Source organism: Meleagris gallopavo, chromosome 6 (assembly GCF_905368555.1).
Source record: "Meleagris gallopavo chromosome 6, MGAL_WU_HG_1.1, whole genome shotgun sequence".
Taxonomy (NCBI): domain Eukaryota; kingdom Metazoa; phylum Chordata; class Aves; order Galliformes; family Phasianidae; genus Meleagris; species Meleagris gallopavo.
Window position 1 is genome coordinate 8354939 of NC_139409.1, and position 21564 is coordinate 8376502.

Consider the following 21564-nt stretch of genomic DNA (forward strand, 5'->3'; position numbering starts at 1 on the left):
TAACAGATAGCTCGAGCACCTGGCATATATTTCCCCTGTCGATCAGCCCAAGTAAGGGATGGCGATGTGTTGTTACCAATGAAGAGAATATAGGCTGCTAATTACCAAACAGCTGGAGTCTGCGTCTACAGGAGAGATTCTTCTGTAGGGAATGGGAGCCCCAGAAGCTCTAAACAATGCATTTATAAAGGTGATGTTTGCAAAACACTTCTGCCACTACAGGATGGTATGGTTGTCCTAAACAAGTGACCGACTAATCAACTTTTGCATCCCTATTCTCTCACCCTGCTCCCTTGATGGCCTGGGTTATTAGGGTGGGATATGCTTTATGGGGGCAAGAAAGCCAAATCTCAATGTGAAAACGCTTTCAGATGATCTGAAGAGAGCAATATGAAGGTTAGAGTTTATATGACTGTTTACAAGAATGTTGTTATTACCGTGCTATAAAACAGAAAGGAATGTAACCAGACTAGTACAGAACATCAAAAGAATCGTAGAGTCATTTTAATGAGTTACTAAAAACTAAGTCAGATTCTGATGTTTTGTGGCAATACGGTTCTGTACTGTGCAATGGATTTAAGTCACTTAGCAACCTGTGTGCAAGCTGCAGCTTGTTGGGACATGTTCCCAGTTGCTGTTTGGTGCTCCCAGCATCCCCAGGCAGACAGCCTGCCCTGTTTGTATTTTACAGGGTAGGAGAAGACTGTTAGAGGCAAGAGATCTGCTCTTCTGCTGCCTTCAGCCTTGTGTAGATGGTGATATCTGAGCAAGAAAAGGGAAAATTGGGGTTTAGGGGCACCTGTTCGGAGCCACAGCTTTTCAAATTCATTGTGTACATGAGAAAGTAACAGCACATCATGACAAGAAAAGCAAGCCTATGGTGGATTTCCAGTGGATCACTGGATAGCTACAAGGAACGGGAGGCTCGAGCAGGCATGGTGGGAAGGTACCAAAATGCCACTGTTACCATATATAACCTACCTTTAGCAAGAAATCCAAAGGAATTTTCAAAATGAATTGCTCACCTTTTATTTTTGCCTTAGAAAAATCACTTTTGCTTTTGCAGCTTGTTATCTGCCAGTATTTTCTGTTTTCTTTTGTTTCCTAGGAGATAATTTTTATGACAATAACAAAGCTAGGTACCAGGCAGACGACACACTTCAGAAGCTCTGAGATTTGTTTTTAAACCTTAACTATATGTGATTGCATGTTAATCAAAATGTACCATTCTATAACACTTTCGTTTCTTATGTTACTCCTATGACCATGTTTCACAGCAGACTTGGAGCCAACCCTGAGATAAGTGACGGGTTGATGGTTGGACTAGATGAGCTTCATGGTTTTTTCCCAACCTTAATGATTCTATACTATGATTCTGTACAAAAATGTGAGATCAGTGAGATACTGAAATACAACATTTTGTTACACTGAAGATGATGCTCTGTTCCATTAATGAAATTTGTGTGAGTTCAATTGCAAAATGACTCTTTGGAAACATAGGACTTCCCTGTTTTTGTTTTTTTTATTACACTTCAACAGGCAGCATTCAGAATTGTATCATTCACAGTGATGAATTACCACGGCAGGTTTTAGAAGCTGTATGGATGTTGCAGCTGATGAGCTTCTAAGGGAGATTAGTTTCCTCGCTGGGATACAGAGGTCCACCAGACTATGATGGTCTGCTTCTGGAAGCTGAACGAGGACCTAAGTGGTGTGTCAGAAATTTGGACAAGCTGTCACAAAATCACTGCCAGGTCTTCTGGAGTGGCATGGAAAGTTCCCACTCTAAAGGAACTCGAGAGCTTGCAGGCACGAGTCATCAACTCCCTTTTCTCATCTGCCATGCCCCAAAGAAAACTTGTGATGATTCAGACAGAAAAAGTTGTCCAAGAGGCCATGCTGTGAGTACGCAACCATTACAGGGGGAAACTACTGGTGAAAGAGGAGATGGTTGCATTAGCGGTGCTGGCTGTTGCTACCTTCATCCATCAACAGTTTAATTCCCCAGTAAAATACGCAGAGAGTCACATTCAGCCCTTTTGTCCTTTCTAACAGGAAATGAGTGGCAATCATTAAAAAATAGGCCATATTTGTCAGTGTGCTTTTTCCCCACCCTTTTCTTCATGCTGAGATAGGTGCTGACCCACCCTTCCCTTTGAAGGCAGCTGGCTGTGTTATTGCTCAGATAAGCACACATCTGCACTCCTGAGGTTCTCTGACAGGTCAGCAGAGAATATATCAGCTAAGATGGGAAAAAAAAAAGCCACCCCCAGCACTACCTGAAAGCCTTCCATTCTGAATTGTGTCTGGTTGCTGATGCTGCCAATCTGTCGAAGGGAAGCAGAAAGTTCATGGAGTAGAGACTCACTGGCCCAGAAACATCCCACCACAGCTCTCATTTATAACTATGTTCAGTCTTTTCTGCGATTTCAAGTTTTCACTCACATTTGGTGGAGATGATTGCTGCATTTCTCTATAAAAGCACCTGCAACGATACAGAAGTCTCCAGTCAAGTGTCTGTGGTTCATGAACATGACAAAAATACATAATAAATACAGTACTTCTACTCTTAAAGCAATTTTTCAAACGGGCACGTATTTATGTGTGCTATGCTGTGGAATACATGCACCATGTCATTATATACTCAGGTTGTATGGTTCACAGGAAATTAAATTTGGTATACTCATAGACAAATATTTACATTATTAGTAGTCATCTTTAGGAACATGGCATTATCACAAATGCAGGCATTTCATATTTCCTGTCTCCTACTTTTAAATGAGAATGTGTTTGATCAGCACCTCCTTTGGGTGTTCTTTTTATTCACAGACCAAATAAAACCAGACTGAAATTTTCCCTTGTACTCCCATTGCTCATATGCTTCTGTCTTCATGTACAAAATGACCTCCAACTGATACTCAGATTTCTTTTATGATGTTTATCCAACAGTACACAAGAAATAAATGGTTCTGACAGGGAAAATCTGTCATGGGAAGCTGCTAGACATGCAATTCTCCCTGACATTTGCAGCTGCCACCATGGGTAAATGTTCCCGCACAGATCTTGACCTTCTGAAGTCCAGCAGCAAAAATCTCACCTCGCTGTCAACTCAATGTGGTACCATCCAAGTGTAACAGTACAGTTTACTGCTGCACAGTCCTACTCTCACATTTGCATATGAGAAATATCAGCTACCAGGTTTTAAAAAAAAATCATTTCAACAGTAGAATTCTGGACACGTCAACTATATTACTGGGGGAAGATATTAATCTTAATATGTAAACCCATACAAGCACAGATGTAATAGTTTTAGCAAGTGTTTAACGTTTTAGTGCATATATGAGTCTGTATAGAAGAGTTTAGACAGAAATAGCCGCCCCTCTCCAGACCTGAGACTCAATAGAGACCTGAATATCAATAGAACTGATCCCAGATTTGTCAAATCCCAGGCACTGAGCATACTAGACCAGAAGGAACTGTGTTGGCCTAAATAAGGAATCATAGAATCGCCAATCTGGCTCTTCTGAGAGTACTATCAGCTCATGTAGACGCTCATCACATTTTGTGTTTGAACACAAGTCCCAAAGAGCTAGTCCTAACCTGTTCCGTGCACGAGTCTTAGGAGGGGTGGGAAAAAGCAATGCCTGGAGTCCAACAGGAGAGAAAAGAAGTGGGACCCCTAGGCAATGCAGGAAGCAGCTGGGATTTGGGACATTCTGGTCAGCACCGCACAGTAAAAACCTAACTCAGCTCCAGGCCACTGAAAACTGCAGGGACTGGCAAAGGGCCTCTCCATCTCTAAAATTCCTTCTGGGTTTTTGCAGAGGTTCCAGATGCGTAAAGAAATAAAGAAGGGGAAGCTTCTTTCCTTTTCTATTTACTGCAGATATTTTGCTCAGCTTTGCGTGAAACCACCTGCCCCTTGCAACCACAAATATTGGAGTAGTAGAGTGATTTTTCTATCACCCACATAAGATAAGGCATAAGAAGACACAAAGCCTCATTATATCCAAGCAAAAAAACTTACAAGCAAAAACAGAAGTGTTAAGAGGAAGCTGAAAAAGTAGCTGAAGAAATTAGCTACTGTGCAATCAAATACAAATTGAATTCCAGGGTGTATTTTGCTATTTAACATATCTGCCAAATGAAATCTTTGCTCAAGCTACCTTCTGAAACTCATACAATCACCATCTTAACCATCATAACCACCATCCCAGCGAAATTCTGCCATAGTTACTTCAGTAAAACAGCTTTCCAGCCTTTGTTGTGTTCTCCTGGGCTTGCAGTCAGCATGAGGAGGGCAGAACTTGCCCTTCCTTTACCTTCTTGTCCACCAGAAGATCTCAAGGAAGATAGTAGCTGGCATAATCACAGCTTTCGAACCTGGCTAAACATGTGGCTCATCTCAGGAGCCATCCCAAAAAGACAAATCAGCTCCAAGCACCATCAGCTTTCCCGTTGGTGGCTTCCTCACAGACCTGTGAAAATAGAACAAGATTGGAGTCATAGAAGGTTGGGGTGCAAGTGCACTTGGATATACCCAATTTTCAAGGACAAATTATTTTTTCTTTGTTTCCACCGAAATCTGCCTTGAAGTCAGGGATGGATGTCCCAGTATAAACATGGAAAAGCAGATATTTTCATAACCTGTCAATCTGTAGGCCTCACTGCTTTCCAGGAGTTTTTGCAACCTTATTAATAAAGTTGGCAATAAAATAAATACATTAAGGTTAGAAAAGACCTCTAAGATCACCAAGTCTAACCATCAACCCATCCTCACCACATCACTAAACCACGTCCCTCAGTCCCACATCTCCACATTTCTTGAATACTTCCAGGGACAGTGATTCCACCACCCCCCTTGGGCAGCCTGTTTCAATGCATTAGCACTCTTTCTGAGAAGAACCTTTTCCCAATATCCAGCCCAAATCTCCTCTTAAAGTCATTACCTCTCATCCTATCAAAGAGACAGAGCCCAGTGCTCCTGTCTTACTACAGGACCCTTCTTCACTACACATGGAAGCAGGTTGCTGGAAACAGTGGGCTTAGCACCAGAGGGAGGTTGAGTGATTTGATAGTTGACACCTGATGACTCTTGCAGCTACCAAAATCCCCAAGACAGTTCTAAAATACTTTGTGGCTCAGGGTAAGAAAAAGATCAGTCAATTATCGCCCTATTTGCAAAACTTTTCCAAAACATCCTGGTGCCCAGAGTCTCTTTCCGGTGGACAGTAAGCACATCTGCATGCCTGCTCATTGCTTTGAGACCCCTGTACTACAGCTCAACTACATTTACAGTAAAGTCTCTCAACCATTAAGCACGAAACCTGATCCACCTTTCAAATCCATCTTTTTTTCCTCAAGTCAACAAGAACACTTTTTTGTTTACTTTTATGCAGAATCATAGAAAACAAGCTTAGCCATGACTTCTAAAACCCATCTGAGGTGGGCATCTCACCTGCAAAGCCAGGATCAAATACATCTCACTCGCTCCTGACAGCAGCAGCAGCTGGCAAGATCACTGAAAAACAGAGAAATACAGCTCCATCTATTTTGAGTGTGATCTCTATAACAGTTTGACAGGGAAACACCATAATACTGTCCTCAAAATCAGCATCACATGATGCTAAAATACAGAGGTCATCAAGGAGGAAACCTCATTTGGGCAGCTCTGTGCCCAAGGAGCTCTCTCCCCATAACCCAGAGGCTGTGAAATTCAGCAGAGAGCTCTTCCCCATGCTGTGGCCTTGGACCCATGATGAAAGGTACTCTAAAGGAGTCAACTGCGAGGTCAAGGTGCTTTACACTCGCATGTTGAAAAATAAGTACCATCAGTGTCCAATTTAGTTGTCATCGCAGAGTGGGACTCCAAGGAAAAGGAATGCTATAAGCTTGTAAGGACCACAGTTATCTCTTTCCCTTTGATGTCAGCCAAGGTAATGGAGATTTTGCCAAGGTGTGACTAATTCCTTATTACTATATTGCATAATTTTCATATACTACTGAAAAAAATAAGTTCTTTAAGAATTGGAGGGAAAGAGAAACTCACCCCTGACACATTCCACAGAACACAACCAGCAGTACAAAGCAGGTTTTATTAACAGACGGTGAAAGCTCAATTTAAAAAGTACTGTGGGCATTAAAGGAGATTGTTTTATGTCTCTGACATGAATACTCAGGCTAGATGAACTATCAGGAGTTGGGTTTAAGTGAGATTAATGCTTAGCACTTGGAACCCATCCAAACTGATTAAATCTGATTGAGTAAGAGAGCACAACTTTCTATATCACTTTCAAAGTGATATGATTAGTCTGTATATGTACTATCTGAAAACGTAAATATAAACACAAGGGAAGGGAAAAGTACCCTTCCCAACTTTTAAATGCAAAAAATAATGAGCCAACTGTATGAAACACTTAAAATTTAGTTGACTATTAGAAGAGTTTGATAAGAAAAAGGGTATTAATGACATCTAGAATGTATTTCAGAAATAAGAAGCCTGTATTCTGCCCTGCTGCACGACTCATTAGCCTCTTTTGAAGTCAGTTGAAGAGTATAAGTTTGGGAGAGGAGAATTTGGCCCCAGAACATTTGGTCAAGGAGGGTCAGGAAAACCTGGGACTTTTCAGGTTGCTATAGGCATGGCACAGATTCACAGCCAGTAGTATTAACTGGAAGAAGTTTGTAATTATTTTCTATATCATAAAGAATTTACTTATTTTATATATATATTTATATGTATATTCATCAGTTTTGCTAAGCATACCTTTACATGTCACCTGAAAAAAGGCTCTGCTCCAGGTTTTGATAAGTAATGTTCGAATCCATATTTGATATCATAAAGTCCAACCATTGACCAATCACCACCATGCCCATTAGACTATGCCCCTGAGTGCTACATCTCCACGTATAAATTTTGTCTCAGTTCTCAGTGGAGATGTGAGTGATGCAGTTAATAAAGCCAGCAGAGCCCATCAGTTCTAAGCTTCTTAGTGCTGAAGTTAGTCAGTTAAATTCAGGCACTGACACTTCCATCTAACTGTATGCCTATGCATACATGAAGGATGAAGAGCTATATCTTATAATCTCTTCATTTTTTTTTGTGCTATAGAGAGCTTGAAAACATTATGGAAAAGCATGTTTTTGAACATAGCATTGAGACAGAGCACTGCTGAAATGCTTAATGTTCTGCACTTCACATTCAGACAGCTGGAATATGTTCAGAGCACACCTATAAAAATAATTAGGGGGATCAGAAATCTACTTACACAAAAAAAAAAAAAAAACAACAGAGGACGACAAAGGCTTTCACCTGGCAAAGCAGAAGTTAAGAGATGAATCGGGGCCTATAAAGCTATAGGCTATAGGAGAAGACTGTTTCAGAAGGCGGTAGCATAATATGAACACGTGCCAATGAGTAAGATGAAAAGTGAAGTAAAGCCAAGTCTGTCTTTACTATCTAGGTCTTAAGTTCATGCAGCTTGTAAGAAACAGTTCTGAAGTTTGCACAGAGAAGAGCTCTGGCCTGGTGATCATGCTGAGGAGCACCCTGTGTGATCAGGACACAAAAGGCAAATGGCAAAGCCAGACCAGCATTACCACCAGAAGTGCTAATACATTATCCTGTCTTGCACTGATCTTCACTAATACCCTTTTTTCTCTCCATGTTAAAAAAAATCCAAATGTTCTCCTTTTACAGTGTGTATGTGGACCCCATTCACAGTTCTGTCCATACTGCTGGAACTCCTTACTGGAGTTTTACAAGTTAATACCAAATCAGCTGGTAACTACACAAGTTCATGCCCTTAACCATAGAAATTTCATTTTAGAAGTATTAAATGACACATATTCTTTTCTAATACCACCATGAAACCAAACATACAAAGTAGTTTATTCCCCAGATTATTTCAAATTCACTGCGGATGAAGAACAGGAATACATTAAGCAGCAGTAACTTGTTTGTCCAATCATATTTTTCAAAAGCTTTTCCAGGACTTGGTATAAAGGAACTACATGTGTACATGGTACAGTATAAAGTTTTGACTGGTTATGTCACCTGCGTTATACTATGCAAGGCATCCAAAAACTTTGTGAATTGCTCAAACCTTATCTAAGAAAATAGGTCAATCCTCTATGCAACATATACACAAGATAGGAGAAAAATAAGCAGAAAAGCACCGTTTTACTCAGTTGCTAATCTCAGTTACTACTCTGCAAATTGTGCTCAGGTACTTTTCACCAAAGCCACTATTTGTCCCTTCTCCCACAGGAGCAGAAATTCCTCCACGGGACCAGTCCATCCACATGTACTTGTTGGGGTATAAGAGGCATTTCAGAGCAGATGCAGACAGGGTGTAGGGATCTGCACCAGAAACCCAGATGCATTCTCCTTCCAAAAGTAAATAACTTCATTTCCTAGCACCAAGGTGCTGCACTCTGTAGAGCTTTTCACCAGTAGTCGAGGTGAGAGCACTGCCTTCCTCTTGTGTGGGAACTGGCTGGGTTTTTACATGTCTCCTCCTTGGAACAGCTCTGAAATCCTAAATTTTGGTAGCTTTATCTGAGTAGACACACTAGGAGTCCAAGTGCAAGTTCAGTGATCAGAAAAATGATGCACTAGAGAGGTCTACAGTTCACTGTGCTAATTATCCAGTAGGCACAGCACAAATTAAATGGATACAGAAATAAATATCCAGATTAGGAGGCATACCCAAACAGCTCAGCTAAGTGAGGTAGCTATAGAGCATTAAAGCAACGTAACAAATATGTTTTATGCAAGTCAAAGAGGACTCCATTTGATAGTGTTGTTTAAGAGGCAAGAAGCAGTTGAGGAATGCAGTATAGTCCCATGGTGTCTTAACAAAAAAAAGGGAATAACAAATGCTGAAAATCTCTGCCAAACAACAAAGCTTACATTTTATACACGCTCATCAATTTAACCCTAAAACCTTAAAAGCCTCAGGGTGATCCAACGCCTTTAATACCAGAGGCTCTAACTATGCCACAGATCAAGCACCAAGCCCAAGCCTGCTTTGTCTAGAAAGATGAAAGCACACTCGAACAGGTGAAGGCTTCTTTGGAATCATCACTTGCAATTAAGCAAAGGAAAACTAAGAGGAGAAGAGGTAAGCTGAACTTGCTTTAAAAAGACACCACGGGAGCAGGTGGATGCTTGCTAAGGATAGCTGTGGTGTCTGCTGTCATTCTTTCACCAAATGATGTGCATTCATTGGGATTTCCTGCACGTTAACAACAGATCACTTGGTGGGAAAGTCGGGTGGGTGCTACAAGAGTGAAAAGAAATCTTTTTTTTCTTGTATATCATTCTGGGAAGAATGCTGTTGCCAAGCAGCTATGGACAAAAGAAAAGCCACTGTGGCTCTGTCAGAGCAAAGCAGCACCTCAGGAGATTCCATTTCAGGATATGGATGATGATTTATCATTCTGCAGTGCCTTAAAACCACCAATGTGAAAATAACTAACGAGTTCAAAATAGCGCCTGTAAAAATGTAATATTTTCCTTACAAACACAGCTCTTAGTCACTCTATTTCAACTGTCGTTTTTGGAAGATGATAGAAGTTTTTAACTGTTGCTGCCAAAAAGAAAATCTTGCAAATTTAAGGAAAGGAATAAAACCAGAATGCAAATTTTAAACAAGACCATAGATTGCTGCTGCTACTACTGCATAAATAATCCAAGTAAATAACAATCACATGTGAGAAAGGAAAGAGGAAAGAAAGCCACTCACACTCTAATGTTCAGATCTTTGTGGCTCTAACCATCTTTCTTTCTGCACTTGGAAAGCACTTTACACAGTCCCTGAGGACAGATATTGGGGATGCTGATAATACTATTAATGGTAACGATAATAACATCAGTAAGGTTAAATGTAATCATGTTAAAATCCATGATAAAACATACAAACTCTTAATCACTTCAACGCTTTATGGAATTACACTGTCCTCATGACTTAACTCCACCTGGACATGTAGAGTCTACCTAACATTCAAGGAATCACTGGCTCCTTTTGTAAAAGCACCAAGCACTCCTGCTCTGACCAACACCTTCACGTTACACCTACTCCAAAATCCATAAAATGAACACACAAGACTGAAGAGTGAGAAAATTCTTCCCTTTCAGTTCAGCACTTGTTAAAGCCTTGTTACTCACCACCACTACAATCCTCCAACTTCACCCACTCAGCTTTCTAATCCACACCCAAGGGGAGCTTGGGGAAAGAATAAATCTAAGCAGCATCCTACAAAGTTGACCATCTCCTCCCTTCCTGAGCAGCTCCAGCCAGAGGCCCCTCGGTGAGCACAAACCTACCCACCTGGGCTAATTATCTATCTCAGTACATCTGGCAGCCTATGATTACCTCCTCTGCTCCCTGCCGGGGTCCTGTAGAGCAGCAGGAGCAGAAGCAAATCCCATAGCCTAGGTTCTGCCTGAACAAAAAATGTTCCAGAAAGGGAAGACTGGCAGAAAGGTAGAACAAAAATTTCCAGGTTCAGCTTCTACCCCACGTGGACTGAGAGAGGTTGGAAAGGAGAGGAGGAAGAAACAAGAAGGGACTCTGATCTGCACAGTGACAGTGCAAAATGGACAGTCTACATAAAATTTTCAGATGGAGATTATATTATGAGAAAATCAATATGGTCAAAATACGTAAGAATCAATGGAAAGGGCTTTTACGGAGCGCTCAGCTGTAAGCTCACAGAACTGGGCAAAATGTGGGAGGGCTTTCTATTCTCCTTTTCTCTTTTGTGTTTTTCAGGTCACCTCGGCTTACAAAAATCAAGTTGTATTTCTTCTGCTTTGCTTCCTGTAAAATCAATAGCAACAATCAATTAAAACTTGTTTTGTGCCAGCAGGCTATTGTTTGTGACGATAATGCACAGAGCTGGAAGACTGCTTTATTTCCTTGACTTCCCCAGCACCCATAGAAATCTGGTATCTGTTGCATCCATGCCTTGAAACCACAGCCCTAGGATGGATTCTAAATTATATAAAAAGAGATTAGAAACTCTCACACACTGTAAACAGTTTGAAGTATCTGCTTTCAGTATCATCTTAACTGGCTGGGAGATAACATCTAATTTATGCCTAATTCAGCAAAATTCCCGGTATCAGGCTCAGCCCTGGCTTTACTTTTATTTGAATCCTCTGTGACACTACTGATTTGGTCAGTTTTCTTTAAACAGAAGATGTGAACAGTCAAGAGAAAGATTGGCCAGTTAGAAACACTTCTTATTACCAGCACTGCCCTCATTTCACCGTGTGCAGGACCAACATACTCCTGATACCATACACCAACTGTTCAGATAAATACATAAGCAAACACAAACCTACACATATATAGATACATATCTAGATATATGGGTGTCCTGATGGATGAAAAGCTGGACACAAGCCAGTAGTGTGCGTTTGCAACCCAAAATGGTTGTATCCTGGGTCGCATCAAAAGGATGGCAGCAGGGAGAGGGAGGGGATTGTTCCTCTCTACTCTGCCCTTGTGAGGCTCTATTAGGATTACTGTGTCCAGGTCTAGGACCCAAAGCACGAGAAGGATGTGGAGCTGTTGGAGTGGGTTCTGAAGAGGGCCACAAAGATGGTCATGGGGCTGGAGTATCTCTCCTATGAAGACAGGTTGAGAGGATTGGGCTTGTTCTGCTTGGAGAGGAGAAGGCTGAAGGGAGACCTCATTTTGGCCTTCCAGAATTTGAAGAGAGCTTGTAAGCAGAAGGGGGGAACAACTTTCTACATGGTCTGATAATGATAGGAAAACACTGAATAGTTTTAAACTAAAAGAAAGGAGATTTAGGTTAGATGTTAGCAGGAAATTCTTTACTCAGAGGGCAGTGAGGCACAGAAACAGGTTGCCAAGAGAGGTTGTGGATGCCCCATCTCTGGAGCTGTTCAAGGTCAGACTGGATGAGACCCTTGGCTGCCTGGTCTAGTATGTGGTGTAGTGGGTGGCAGCCCTGCCCACAACAGGGGTTTGGAGCTTGATGGCCTTTAAGGTCCCTACTATCCATTCTATGATTCTATGGAGAGAGGCAAAGCAAGATCCAGCAAATCTCTTACATCTCAAGTTAGTACAAATTTTCATTGTGAATTTTTTCATCCATTTGTTCTACCAAGATCCACTTATGGTGCTCTGAGGTGCATAGATGTTGGGCAGCGCTTTCCTGAACAGGTGGTCCTTTATACACCTACAAAACACAGGCAACCAACTGCAGGAAGAACAGTGAAAGGAGGATGAGGCTAACAGCAAGCTGTAATACGGACCAACTATGCACAAAGCTTGGCAAGGGGTGGGGTTGCATGAGATCTGAAAACAGAGTTAGGAGCGTTTGTCAACTAGAGATGGGCAAGTTATGCAACTATTTGAACATGAGCATGCCTGCCTGCTCAGAAAAGAGATTAGGGACTTGAATATGCTTTTATACCTGTTAAATAATTAATATCAAATAACCAAGTCTATTCTGCGCTTTTCCTCTAAATAGCAAAATGTGAATGAATTGTTTGTTAATACAGACACAAAGCCTGAGAGGTTTAAAAGGACCCAAGAGTGCTCACAACACAGCACCCTAAAACTTGCAATGAGGTTTGTGTGCACATTCCAGATGTTGTCCTTGCAGGCTCACACGACTTTTATACTCTCTATAAAGAGGCATTGCCCAGGGGGGACCCTCCTCATGCTCGTCCATGCTTATTCTTGCAGCTTGGTGAGCCCTGCAGCCCTGTGGATCAGTAGTCCCTGGGTACAGAAGGGAAGTCCCTGGGTATAAAAGGGAATGCTGTCCCTTCTATAATACCTTGCCATTCATCCTGTCCCCACTTGTTTTTTTGTATAAACTTCATTTATTTATTTATTTATTTAATCTGAAAACATTAGGGAAAAAGAACAACATCTGTTGCACCAGTATCTGATTTCCAAAGGATTAAAGCTAGGACTGGAAAACTGGAAGCAGGACTGAAGAGACATACATCACCAATATGCCTTGTCCATGTCTTTTTGACACTTCTAGCTCCTTTAACAGCTATTATTTCTGATTTCACTGGCAGAGCATCCCTAAGCTTTTAGTGCTGAGGGCAGATCTGAGTATACCTCACCATGTCCAAATTCATCCATGATCCAAAACAGTCTCATCACCCTTCAGTGCATCCTTCCCTCCTACCTCCCCCTAGTTACACAGAGTTCCCATTCAGTGAACTTCCAGGACCTAGCCTCCATCTCTCATTTTTCTTACAACTTATTGTCAAATGTCACTTTGATGGAGGTCCTGGGCACAGCAAAATTCTTCTGATACAGATTCCCCCTATTTTCCCACTTCAGTCTGTGCTGAAAGGGCACCTGTAGCTGATGCCAGAAGAGCAGTCCTTTCTGGGATAGTTATATTGTGGTGCTTTCAGTTGTACACTGTTTAATGCCTTCCATTTAATAAACAATGTGAATGTCTCAAGAAAGCAACGAATAACCAGCACTTCCATACTCAGCTCATCCAGAAGTGGATAGGAACTCACTACAACCCACAGATGTAATGAACTGCAGAGCGGAGTATGGACTGTTTATCACCATTTCCAGATACACTCTTAAACAGCCTGATTCTATTATACTTACAACGTTCATATGGTGAGTCAAAGTACTTTCAAAGAAACAAGAGTTAACCAATTAACCAGAGCGAGACAGCAGGACAAAGCACAGCAGATAGGAAAACAGCCTTGATCCCCTCTCCAAATTTATTAAAAAAGCCTGAGTGCACACATGTATTTTGTCTTGCTGCTGTTAATCTCCCAGCTGAGGAAACCAAGGCTGGCATATACACATCTAGACCTAAAGCCATCCTTCTCTGAGAATTCCTTAATTCCATATTCAAACATCATGAGGTTGATTCCACCTCCACAAGCTGCAGTTGTGCATAGCTGCTGAAACTTCCAGGGTCTCCCAGTATCAGCCTCCCATGAGCACAGTAGAAAGATAATCTGGGAGAGCTTATGAAGCTTAAAAGTGGTAGGCATCAGCAGAACGTGAGGGACAACAACTACAGCAGTTCCTGGATGGTGCTTCCCAATTTTTCTAGCTAAAATCAGCAGTGCACAAGCCACAAGGAATACATCTTTAAGGAGTGCTTGTTAAAAAGACAGAAAAAAAAAAAAAAACAACAACACAAAATACAATTTTTCCTGGTCTCTTCAGATCTCGTATACCTTGACGAAGAGAAAAAAAAAACTTGGGAAAAAACAAAACAAAACAAAACAAAACAAAACTAGCTTTACCCAACTTAAGCATTCACAGAATCCTCTTGACTAGTTCATCTGTCCTATTTATCTCATTTTCTTTCAATTTTGCTTTCAGTTTGCTAAGTTCTCATGGAAATACTTTCTGCATGGATGAATAACAAATATTCTCATCCTCACTTCACTCATATGTTCTCCTGGCAGAAATCCCAGCCCGGAGAATATTAAACTGCTGAGCAGGTAACAGTACTTGGCTTAAGGCTCAGGGTCCTTGCAAGAACTTGTGCTGATTGTATTGGAAACACTAACAGAGAAGCCAGCGGGACAAAACTTCCCGTAATTGAAACCCCATATCACTCTCAAAAATTCATCCCACTCAAGTCCATGAGATTGGATGACGAGTGATTTTTTTTTCCAATCTTTGTCCTTTCTTCTTTTCCGTGTCTGTTACTGGAATGTGCCAACGCCTTGCAAAAACCTTTTTCTTTGGTCAGGCTTTTTTTTTTTTTTTTCCTGAGCTGTTAAATTGCCTGGGCACCTTTCAAACCCTGATTGCGTTTTAGGTCGTGTAATTCTGTTTTCCTGTCTTTTATTGATGGTAATCACGTCTCTAAATCATCCTTGTTGTATTTTTATGACAAAAGCCTTTCTGCCCAGATCTTTCCTTTGTTTATATTGTGTTTCTCTTACCTGCTTTTCAGCCTTATTTAAATTATGCTGTAAGTATTTTGAAACAGATTTCCACTTGCTACACTTACATTTCTGAGAACCTGTGTGTGTGTTTACATCTGTAAATATTTATTTCACAAAGACTTGCTAACAGATGTCCCCTTCTTTGAGTGAGAAATACAGACTTACAGTCTTCCATTGGTTCTGCAGTCACAGCACGCAAATCTCTTTGCATCATCTGACCAAAAAATAGGCATCGGGCCCATGTGTTTGATACAACATCTCTTCACCAGGAAAAATATTATGGACACTGCCCTCCAAAATAGCGCATAATTTGGAGTGCCTCTAATTTAGGCCCACAAAAGCCAGAGCCACGAAATGCTGTGATATAGAGGCTCCAACTCACACACCTGCTCTTTCTAACAACTTTATGGCATCCCGTGATACTACTTCTCTGCACTTTTGCAGATCTGTTTCCCTTAAAGAACTCCAAGTTGTAACTGCAGTGTATGAAAGCATCCTTTTCCCTCTCATCATCTTCAGCTCATGTGAGTGCGATGTGAGAGATGGGAGGTTCAACATACAACATTAAAAGAAGTCAGCTGGGAGTAATGCTGTTGATGACTCACCTCTGTCTCCTCATTAGCCCACTTATGATATGTGATTTTCTTCAATATTGTCCACCTGTCCTCCCCATGCCAACCCATACAACTAGAACTCAAATGCTTATAATTGTCAATCTTAATATTATCAATCTTAACATAAATCTATAAACTATAATAGCTCAGAAATAACATTTATAGGTGTCTTTTTGAGCCTATCTCATAGCGATAAGACTTTGAAGGAAAGAAGCACCAAATATCTTGATTCTGATAGAAAAATCACAGAGACTGATACATTCTGCATGCACAAACACAACTTATTCTATCAGTCTCGAAGAAACACCTTGTGCATAGTTGGCTTGCTCACAGGCTGACAGTGTCATTAAGCACAGTTATAATTATACTGCAGTCTTAAAATGCGAATTTAAGAAAAGCTTGAAGCTCCAAGTCTTGTCATTGACACTGTGAGTCTGTCCTTTAGGAACCTTTTAGAACTTTTTTTACTTGCTCACGTCACAGGCTGCTCCCAAGTGTAAGCGTTACACAAAAGGCTGCAATCGCTCTATCTTTTCCCATGGATTTAGCAAATGTGATTGCAGATATTTGACACATTTTTGTAGTACATTTGCCTACAGATTGCATGTACAGTAATTGGCACATCTCGGTGATGCCCCAGAACTCCAGATATTGATCAGAATTACCTGTCCTTTGCTGCAGGACAAGGATCAGCATCATCTGAAGTAAAAACATTGTAAAAAGGTCCTCAGATATGATGCAGCATCCCTGCTGGTGTCTGTGCCCCAAACTCACTTTCTGCCTTAGGGTTATTATGTCACAATTCCAAGACAGGTATGATATCCCAAAAATCCCTTGTTCAGGTTTTGTGAGAGGAAATGGACTCACACCTGTAAGTTTAATATTTCATCCTGGTATATTTTTCATTATTACAACATTTTTCTTTCTCTTTTCTCCTCTTCTCTTCTCTTCTCTTCTCTTCTCTTCTCTTCTCTTCTCTTCTCTTCTCTTCTCTTTTTCCTCTCTTTTCTTCTTTTTTCTTTCCTTTTTACTTTCCTTTTTCCTTTCTTTTCCGTATCCCTGTTTCCTTTCCTCCTATTATTTTGACTTACTAGATTTGGAAATTATTTTATTTGTTACCCTGTTAATCCTTTTTCATCAGTTCTTTCCTACATCTCACCATTTTTCTCCTTGAAAAAGCTTTGTAATTTAAAAACACACAGACACATGAGTTTCGTGCAGTGCAAGGCAATGGCAGACTTCTCCTTGATTACTTGCCTGAATGGTGTCAGTAAAGAAAAAACAGATGTCAGAGGCACAGCTCTTAAAGGCCAAACAGGCCAAATTAAAGGAAAATGAAAAGATGTTGAGGCATATTCACTCATTCTTCAAACAAACTCATATTCTCTATCTAAGTTTAAAAAAAAAAAAAAGCCATTCCTCCAACAGAAATATTCAGGAGTGTTTATGGTCTGCCAGATGATTGGAGTGTAATAAATGTAATTTTGCAAGCTTGTAAAATATCTTGACATTGCCTTAAAGAAACCACAATAAACAATCTGTTTGGATTGCTTTATTTCCATTTCTATACCTTATTAAGCTGGTTTGTAGAAGACACAGCAGGAAAAAAAAAAACAGAAATGTACTGATTACATTAGAAATAAGTGAAAATAGCTTAAAAATAAATTCTGTCGTATGCAACAGTCCATTAAAACAGTGCATTCTTCTTTAAGCTTTGCTACAAGCCAGATTCTTATCTCAAATGTGGGCAGAGTGCCCACTGACTTCAATAGGAGCCGCGCATACATATTCTGAAGCAGCATTTGGTCTGGTGCGTTCATTAAGGGCTTCTGAACTTAAGATGTTACTTTGACGTTCCAGAAAAGACCTGTAGTACAGATAAGCTCCTGTTGATTCTCGGTGAAGCTACCTCTGTTGCTGTTTGGGGCAAGTCCCAACACAGAGCCTGCTAGTGTTCCCCTCAAGCATGACATGCACCTACAGAATAATGAAGACATTGAACTTTTTGATTGACAGAGCCTTATAGAAATGATGCACAGAAAAGAATAATTATTGCAACACAGTGGCAAACCCAATCTTGGATTGAAATTCCCTTTTCATCTGCAGGCCAGGATTACAAACGATTTAGTAAATGGCTGTAGCAGGTACACAAACATGCAGTGTTCTAGGGAGTTAAGTGCTACAACTTCAGACTCAAGAGCCCCAGCAACACCAGCTCCTGGCAGCTCCGGGTTGTTCAGAGGCAGTGTCTGGAACTGTGGCAGCAGCTGTGCCCTTCTCCCATCTCCATCCACTTAAGGATGGGCTTTGTCACGGGGCAGATCACCATCCTGACAGCCAAGCCCTCTCAAGCTCCAGGCCAACCCACAGCTTTCTTACGGCCCATGGAAAAACTGAACTTCATGGCTTGTTATCCATGTAGGCTCCCCATCAGTGCCCTCTCCTCTTCGCCCCCCAGCTAGCCTTGAATGACCCTCCTGCGATGGGAAGGACCTCATCCCTAAGAGAGCATTTCCATAGAAACCAAAATACTGCCAAAATTCAGGAACAAATAGAAAGGATTGAGTCATTTTCCATGTTTGTCAACTTTGGCACAATTTGTACTATTCCAATCAGCACTGCTCTTGTTTTCTGAAAAAGAGATTTTTTTTCTAAGTGTAGGTACTGAATCTGTTCCCGTGCCCTAATTTGTAAAAGCTTTGCATTGCCTCTCTTCTGGTTTTATCTGGGTTACAGCGTTAGCTCTCTCTTCCTCTCCCCATCTGGGTAAGGGAGTATTTTATACTTTGGTTTTCTACTAAACTAATGAATCTTGAATTCAGGCACAGTCCTAGCTCCACACAGGGCTTCCCTGCCAGGGACAGATCCAGTGGTTATGGGAAGGTGAAGGCCACTGTTCACACACCCTAGCATGTGAAGTTAATCTGAATTCAATGGCGCATGATACTTGATCTAGTAAAGAAGATCCTGAAAATCATAGAATCATTAAGGTTGGAGAAGGCCAATAAGATCATCTCGTCCAACCACCAACCCATCATCATCATACCATTAAACCATGCCACTCAGTGCAACATCTACCCTTTTCTTGAAAATCTCTTGAAAAGCTGAAATATGGGCATTTTTGCCAACATTCTTCCAACAGTGATTACTTCCATAAGAATTTCTAGGTACTTTCTGATGTAAGTCACCTGTCTTCACTGTTAGAAGACACACCAGATCTGAAAATACATTTAAAAGGGAGTACTCAGTAGCAGATTGCTCAGAAGAACGAACAGATGGCATCTACCCATCCATCTTCCTCTGCTCACTGTCTGTGAGGACACTGCAATACAAAGGACTGTGGATCCCCATCTCTGGAGGCATTCAAGGTCAGGTTGGATGCAGCCCTGGAGAGCCTTATCTATATCCATGGCAGGGGATCGGAACTGGATTTAAGGCCCCTTCCAACCCAAGCCATTCTGTGATTCTGTAGTTCTATGACTACTCACACAGCCTTAGAGCCCACTCCAGTCCACAGCTATACAGGTGAATCAGCACAGCCCTCCAGGTTAAAACAGCCAACGCACATTGCAGCTACAGTGCGCCCTATCTCAGGATGATTATGCATCTATCTAGGAATTTGTTTCATCCCTGTGCCAGACATTCAACAACTGCAGAGAGCAACACTGCTTAACTGAATGTTTCCAATGTTAGGTGCTGAAAGACATGATAAAATAAAAATGATCTCTTTCATTTCCCGTAGCACCTTATCTTGGAGGGTCTGACATGAGAAGAATACCCTTTCTTATGCTTCTGAGCTTTGTAATCCCAGAGATCAACCTTTACACAAATGGGGAAAAGGAGGTATACGGCACTCCTAGGATTTCACTAAGACTAAACAAAAAGTTTATAACAGAGGCAGAAGGGAGACACAGTGCTGCAAACTTCTTTTCCATTCTTTAGACCTAATATTACTTTTATTTATGGTCCTACACTCCACAGGTCCTGCTGCTCCTTTGCTGGAGAAAGGAAACAATTATTAAAGTTTTTACACCACACCTAAGGCAAATGCAACAAAACCTGACATCAGACAAATGCTTTAGTTGCAGTTTGACAACATTAGAATGGTCCCGAAGATTTGTATCATAAACAAAGCAATAAACAACAATGAAAATTTGCAGCCTATTAAAGCTATTTTGAGAACCAGGACCTCAGCAGTATCTCAGAAGGTCACATCAGAAGGGCACACCAGCTGCTATCAGCAGGTCTTGTGGCTACTTGGCTCCGGTCAGTGTCAAATCCATCCCCCAGCAAATGCCACAAAGCAACCTGTGGGTGACTTCTGGGAGTGACTTCATGTATTCCAGCTCCCAGTTACTTAATTTGGCAGCTGGCTGATACCACACCTTCTTTCCCCAGCCACATTCATTACTCCAGGCATTGAGGGAGAGGAGGGGTGCATATGCTGTTGCAGTCTTTTATTTCTGGTATGTGCCTGGAGTGCTGAGCTGGCCAAGGCACACGGGAGATCCCTCCCACCCCAAGGCAAAGGCTATTTCAACCATCCCTGAGAAGGGCCAGGAAAGGAAGCCTGCCATGCAGACCTGGCAGCCATCTCCATTCCAGCTTCCAAAACCAGAGCATGGAAGAATTCACCTCTTATCAGCAGCTCTGTTCCTCCTTGCAGCTCGCCCTGCAGCTTTCCAGGCTGCCTGCTGGAGTGAGAAGGGTGCAGCTCCTGGCACGGGGCTCAGAAAGGTGCGTTCACCCAGGTGCACCCAACCTGGAAGGCTGTGATAGCAATCACAGCCAGGCCCGTGTTTCTGCCCCAAATTGTTTCCAAATGTATTAAAACCAAGACTTGAAACAGCAATGCCCAGGCTCTGGCTTCAGCCAGTCCTTACCTGTCACTTGCGGTTTTAGAAATGCCAGCTCCATTGCTGGAAGTCACGGGCATGTTGCTTACTGCACACCTTGTTCTTTCGGCATCCAGAAACAATGCACCATATTGTCTCACTCTTCTTATTTTTTCACCTTTTTGGTTGTTTTTTGTTGGTTTTTTTTTTTTTTAAACAAACATTTGTCAAAATCTCACACTTCCTTAGGAGTTTTGGATATTCTGGCATAACAGCTCCTGTTACCGCTTCAAGTATGAACTTAGAGGTTTGGATACACATAAAACTCTGCTTCATACTTCTGTACACACATAATATACCCAAAAATATAACTTGTTATATTATTTACACCACCTCTATAAACTATTAAGGATTCTCTTGAAAAATTTAACATGTAGGAGACTTTTATTTAAGTGTGTTTTCAAAGGATGCTAGTATTTCTCTGAGGCTGGAAATATGTTGGGATGGCAGCGTGTTCATTTAATAAAGGCAAGCAAGTCAGGTCATAATGAATTGTGTAGTGTTATAGTTAGATAATAGAGTACTATAATACACGCTTTTGTTTTAAAAAGTTTTTAATTTCTAGATAGCTATGCAATGCCCAAAAGTTACTTACATTTTAATCACAATACAGAACAGTCTGTCTATTTACTTTAATTATTCATGTTGAGGTTTTCAAGGTTCTTTGTCTTTGTGTTCCCACCCTATGAACTCATCAAGCATTAAAGTTTGGAGTCTTTTTAGCCTGTGTTCCTAATATATTATAGTTGGCATCACACCATAAAACACTTTGGCAGCCAAACAAATAGCTTTACACGAAACCCAACATAATCATGGGCTATTGAAATAAGCTTCCTGTACATGCCTGGAATTCCCCTAATTAGCAGAGTATTTTCTAATCTGTCCAAAATATATAAAGCCAAAACCACTGTGCTTTTTTCCCTCTTGTCCACCCAGGGAAGTAAACTATTTAATTCTATCAGTTTTAGAGAGCCCTCTGCAAGGTGAAGGGAAGCGAAGCACTCAAATTTCTGAATGTATGACTTTTGTCCCACTGACTTCATTTTTATACATTACCTATATATACCTATATACCTAGTCAAAAGTTTTTCAGAGTAACCAGGGCTACTCCAAGCGA

At 41.1% G+C, this 21564-nt stretch overlaps 2 long non-coding RNA genes across 2 annotated transcripts; one reads left to right on the forward strand and one right to left on the reverse strand.

Moving 5' to 3' along the window:
- Nucleotides 1-362: 362 nt before the first annotated feature.
- Nucleotides 363-2863, forward strand: LOC146544068 (uncharacterized). The gene is made up of 2 exons (XR_014884141.1): nucleotides 363-946; nucleotides 1540-2863. It is a non-coding gene; the product is annotated as an uncharacterized LOC146544068 (long non-coding RNA).
- Nucleotides 2371-20691, reverse strand: LOC116216770 (uncharacterized). Its single transcript, XR_014884142.1, has 3 exons — nucleotides 20188-20691; nucleotides 4323-4478; nucleotides 2371-2485 (listed from the first exon to the last, which is right to left on the reverse strand). It is a non-coding gene; the product is annotated as an uncharacterized LOC116216770 (long non-coding RNA).
- Nucleotides 20692-21564: the final 873 nt, after the last annotated feature.